This window comes from Cyrtonyx montezumae, unplaced genomic scaffold (assembly GCF_038088225.1).
Source record: "Cyrtonyx montezumae isolate F1298 unplaced genomic scaffold, pur_monq_1.0 scaffold_8, whole genome shotgun sequence".
Taxonomy (NCBI): domain Eukaryota; kingdom Metazoa; phylum Chordata; class Aves; order Galliformes; family Odontophoridae; genus Cyrtonyx; species Cyrtonyx montezumae.
In genome coordinates, this window is record NW_027072089.1 from 23,560,299 (window position 1) to 23,566,298 (window position 6,000).

Here is a 6,000-nt window from a genome sequence, read left to right on the forward strand (position 1 = left end):
ACTGTTAAAGATGTTAAAGAGTACTGGTCTCAAGACAGACCCCTGTGGGACACCACTCCTTACCGACCCCTGCCTGAACTTAGAGCTCTTGACCACAACCCTCTGGCTGTGACATTCCAAACAATTCCTTATTGACCTAATAGTCTACTGTTCAGATCCAGATCTCTCCAAATTAGGGATAAGGATGTGGTGGGAGACCATGTCAAAGGCCTTGCAGAAGTCCAGGTAGATGACATCCAGTAACCATCCTTTTGTCTACCAGCACCATCACTCTATCATAGAGGGCCACCAGATTGGTCAGGCACACCTTCACTTGATCTGTCTGAGCGATCCTGGCAAGAAGAAAGTTGGAGTTTAGTTTCCAGAGCCTGAGCATGGAAGAGTAGGTGGGTGCTTCATCCTGTTTCAGGGGCTGGCTGTCAGATGAAGTATAACAGCTTTGCTTCTTGGAGGCCTGTAACCAGCGGTGTCCCTCAGGGGTCTGTGCTGGGTCCAGTCTTGTTCAACATCTTCATCAATGGCCTTGATGAGGGGATAGTGGCCACCCTCAGCAAGTTTGCTGATGATACGAAGTTGGGAGGGTTGTCTGACACGCCTGAAGGCTGTGCTGCCATTCAGCAAGACCTGGACAGGCTGGAGAGCTGGGCAGTCAGAAACTGGATGAAATTTAACAAAAGCAGGTGTAGAGTCTTGCATCTAGGGAGGAATAATTGCACGCACCAGTACAGGCTGGGGAATGACCTGCTGGTGAGGAGCTCTGTAGAGAGGGACCTGGGTGTTCAGGTGGATGACAGGTTGACCATGAGCCAGCAGTGTGCTCTCGTGGCCAAGAGGGCCAATGGCATTCTGGGATGCATTAAAAAGAGCGTGGCCAGCAGGTCAAGGGAGGTGATCCTCCACCTCCACTCTGCCCTGGAGAGGCCTCATCTGGAGTACTGTGTCCAGTTCTGGGCTCTCCAGTATAAAAAAGACAGGGATCTCTTGGAAAGAGTCCTGCCCAGGGCCACAAAGATGGTGAAGGGCCTGGAGGATCTCCCCTATGAGGAAAGGCTAAGTGAATTGGGTCTGTTTAGCCTTGAGAAAAGAAGACTGAGAGGGGACCTGATCCAGGTTTATAAATATCTGAGGTGTGGGGGACAAAGTGGCATGGCCAGATTCTTTTCAGAAGTGTATGGAGACAGGAAAAGGGGGAACGGACAGAAACTGCAGCACAAGAGGTTCCGCACGAATGTGCACAAGAACTTCTTTACGGTGAGGGTGACAGAGCACTGGCACAGCTGCACAGGGGGGTTGTGGATTCTCCTTCTCAGGAGATATTCAAGACCTGCCTGGATGCCTACCTGTGTGACCCGGTGTAGGGAACCTGCTTTGGCAGGGGGGTTGGACTCAATGATCTCCTGAGGTCCCTTCCAACCCCTATGATTCTGTGATTCTATGGTTCTATGATGATATGGTTCTATGATTCCATGATTCTTGGTGCAGAAGCCCTTAGCAAAACTCAAACCCATTAAACTCTGATATAAAAATGTACAGTTGGCAATAGAGAAGATAAATAATAGAACCGCTAATAGAAGTAGCTGCTAGTTTTTATGATAATATTTTAATGTGTTATTTGTGCATTAAACTCTTTTTTTCCCTAATACATTGGTTTTGAATGAAGAGTACCATAACCTGTAATTCACTGTCTGACCGAGTCAGGTGATAAACGACCCAATACAGCAAGCTGTGCCTTTCACATTCTTGTTATCTAATGGATATAGTAATAAAAAATACTCCTTAATTCTTAAAGACAAGATTCAAAATCCCTCACTATGTCTGTAGATGGAATCCTTCTTCAAGTGAGCTTCCTGAGGTAGATCAGGCTTTTGTTGTTTCTAAATGATAGACCACGGAGCAAGTAATCAGTTGCCTGGTGGTTTCTTCTATGAGTTTTTAACTTGCTGATAGTTCTTAAGAATTCCCATATTGATCATTTGCATTCAGAAAAATCTGGCTGCCTCTTCCCTTCACATGGGAATTTCCACAAAGATAAGGAGAAAGTCCAGAACAAAGAGAGTATTTTTGTTGTATTTTTCTTTATGCCTTGATCAATATTGTAGTAAATGCAGTTCTTTTTCTTGAACTTAGGAAGTATTTGGTGCAACTGATTTTACAGGTGTGACAGCTCTCTTTGTGGATTTAGTTTTCAGCTTGCAAAAAGGTGTGCAGCTACTGTGTTTTCAGCAAATGATGAGATAGGCTTGTAAAAGTGTGTCTCATGCTTTGTATCTCTGTAGCATAAAAAATAACTGCTAGACTGGTACACATTTACCAGATTGAGGTCGTATTTCTTTTCTGATATTCCTCCTTGTAGGCAGTATTAACTGGAAAGAGCTGTTAGATTTTTGCTGTAAACATATGTTGAAAAATGGGTAGTAAATAAGAAGAGGTGCTTTTTTCTGGAAAGCGTGCATCTGTGGGACTCATACACATTATTGCCATCTGCATGGTAGGTCTCCAATGCTCAGTGAATGCGTCCCCTTATATTCAGACATATGTGCATAAGAATGCACACCAGACGCATGTCTTGACTAATACATGAGATTTTCTAAAGCTATTTGTTATAATATTTCCCTCCAGCAAGATGAATTTTAGTACCTTAATTTTTTGGATATTAAACACCAAATTAAGTGGTGGTGTTTTTAAAATGCACCATATTCACTGCGTCAACAGCACAGAACGTTGTACAGCTCTGCTTGTTGTCAGGCCAAGATGTTCAGATTGAACAATACAAGGTTTTTGTGATGCACTCTTTAAAGCTGATTTAATCCTAACTGAAGGGTGGTAATTTTCTCAATAAATAAGGTTCAGTTTTTCATGGTTTCAAATATTTGCTTTTCAGCACTGTCTTGAATTTTTTGGAAAGAGTAACATTTGGTTTGTACAGTTGTTAAAATGTAATTTGCACTGCCTTTATGCTTCAAGCTTTGCCTCTTTGGTCATTTATCTGAAATGTATATTTTGGGGTTTAATAAAAATGTGAATTCCACTGAGACAACTGAACAATCCTCTCTAATCTGATTAACCATAAGACTGTCAAAATCAATGGTCTGTATCAGACACTTAGTCTCTGACTGTGTTTTGGGATTGAGGATTGATCTCAATCTGGACATGTCTCCAGTATGTGACCTAACTGGAAAAGATCTACCTGTGTATCATCTCTTTCCTCCTACCTGCCCCATCTTCTTCTCCTGTGGTTTCCATACAAAGTGGTGCACTGTTCAGACAGGACAGCTACCAATAGCTTCTCTAGAACAGTGATGTTCACTGTCTGCCCCTCCTCCTACATTCAGCCTTGCTTTGGTCCTGTCATAATCCTCCTCTGCTTTTTTAAAAAACTTTTTTTTTGTTGATGTTTGTTTTTTGTGAATAAGATTTGCAAATAAGATAGTGGCAGCATTTTTGCAAGTAGGATTTTATGGCAGGATTTAAAATGGCAGGCCCTGTGAAATGAAAGTATTACCTTGCCTACAAAATCTGGGGAGAATTTTATAGCAAGCTGCATATTTTTAGTAAGGTAGTGAAAAATTAAATGGTAAGTGATTAAAATGATATAGCAAAAATGGCTACTCCTTCTGAGGATAACTGTACACTTGGGTCACTAGTGTAATTTTCTGTGAGCATATAACATTTAATATCCCTTATCATGATTTATTGCATATGACTCACCTGAGGACAGGATAATGCTAATCTTAAGTACACTAATCTGTATCACTTAGAGAAAACTATTTAGATGAGCATATGAAGTAATATAAAAGCATGGCAATAGTACATGACTTCCACAGAAAGCCATTGTGTATGTCATACAGCTTTTCTATATTTTCAGTGTTGGACTTAAACATGACAAATCCAGTTACTTATTAAATATTCTGAAACATCTGAGGAAGAGATGCTATTTTTCTCTTAACTCTTAATAGGCCCTGAATTTTATATATAATTTTAGAATTGAATAAAGGATTGTGGTTTAGAAAATGAGTTTTCATTCAGTTATAGTTGCACCTTTGTCTTTGCTTTTTGTGGAGTTTCCAAGCTCCTAATTGAAAAGAGGATGCATATTTGTTTTAGAATAGGTTTTTCTAAGGCATATTTTCTCTGAGTATTTTGTACTATCCACATAGAAGAAATTAAGGAGTTTGGTAGTTCTTCAATTGTGCCTGTTCTTATCAGTGAGAAATTGTTCCCTGTCCTGAGATCTTCTGAAATGTGGTTTCAGAAACAACATCAGGTGTTCAGATTCTGCTTGGGATCTTGTTATCCCTTGTGAAGTAATGATATACACACACAGATCCATTGATAGTGAGGGCTACAGCAGGGAAGCATTGTGGAAACGGATATCTTTAGCAGTCACCTGTTATGGTTTCAGACTAGTCTTAACTCTTCCTTGCTTGCACGTGCCATACATCATTAGGGCTGTGCCTGAAGGTCAGAACACCTATATTCTTTGGGAAATTATTGTATTGTTTAAGTGACTGTTTACATAATTTTGTATTAAGAGATCTGCATGAAAGTACACTTACCCAGCTATTGCAACATGTTGATACTATCCAGCTGACTGAGCAAAGGGGAAGAGCTGCTGGGAACTTTCCTGGCACTTTGGAGGGAGGAGGAAGCAGTACTTCTGAGTCACTTATTATTTCCTTGTGCTTCAGATGTGGGGTGCCCATGTGGTGATGAAACCTCCCAAATACAATGTCAGGGTAAACTCCTGTCTTGAAAATAAATGATATTTCTTGATATTTCTTTTCAGCTCTTCACGATCCCAGTGAAGCTGTCTGTGTGGAAATGATTTAGAGATAAAAACTCAGTATAGTAGGAGGAAGGTAAAGAGGGGAAGATTTGATGGATTCTGCTTGAACATAATAACACTGCAGTACTTCTTTCTCTGTGGCCTTCTCATTATGACTGTCTTGGATTCTCTTGAGATCTCATGGAGCCTAGCACTCCTTATATTTCATCCATACTAATAAACTGAATGCTCCCTAGACCATTCCTCAGTATCAGTGCCATCTAGTGTGGGATGACTCTCATCCATCCAAAACTGGGAATCTGTACCAAAAACCTGTTAGTTCAAAGCTGTATCCTCTGAAGCATGGGGATTGTTGGAAGAGCCCAAAGGGATTATTCTAACATGTCAACCTTCTGACAGCAGACTGAGTGCCTGGGAACATTCCATAACAACTCTGAATTTACCTACACAAATAGTCTATAGTAATCTGATCTACATTCAGGATCAGGCTACGGTCATCATTTAGGTGGAATATATCCTCAAACTCTCCAGCTTTCACCATCTGCTTCTGAGTTGTAGCCTTTAATTTTCAGTTTCTCAAATGCCAGTGCTCTTCATGTTTCCCACAAAAGGTTGCTAAAAACTTAATGGTTTAAGCTGATAGCAAACTGGAAGATTTAATTTGAGCAGTTATTTAGAGAAAAAAACTTTTTTTTTTTTCCTCCACTTTTAAAATCCAAACAAGAGCTGCAGATTTGATGGAATACAAATTTGGACATGTAGAGTGCCAAAAATGTTCCAGGTTGATAATTACAGTTCCCAGAAGTACATAATCTGTTGGAACTCAGTCCTGCTGCCTGGGTAGCTACAGTTTTCTCCAAATTGCTGTCAAACTGTCAGTCATGGCAGGGTCACGAAGAGTAACACTCATTAATTGGCTGTGAGACTGGAGAAGTCTAGAAAATAAAATGGATGTGTAGAATCTGGTGATGAAATAGGGGCTGAAAATATTTGAAAAGCATTTGCCTTTGTGTTCTGTGTTGGCACTTCAGAAAGGGTAAAAAAAAAGTCATGTTAATTTGACAGCATGTATATGCCTTGAAATCAAGTTAAGATGTATCTTATCACTGAAATGGTAAGAATTGTAAGAATTGTGCATATTAAGTACTGTATAAGACTGAATTCTTATTAGAAACGTCTGCCACCACTTCCACATCCAAGCTTGAAATTCTTCA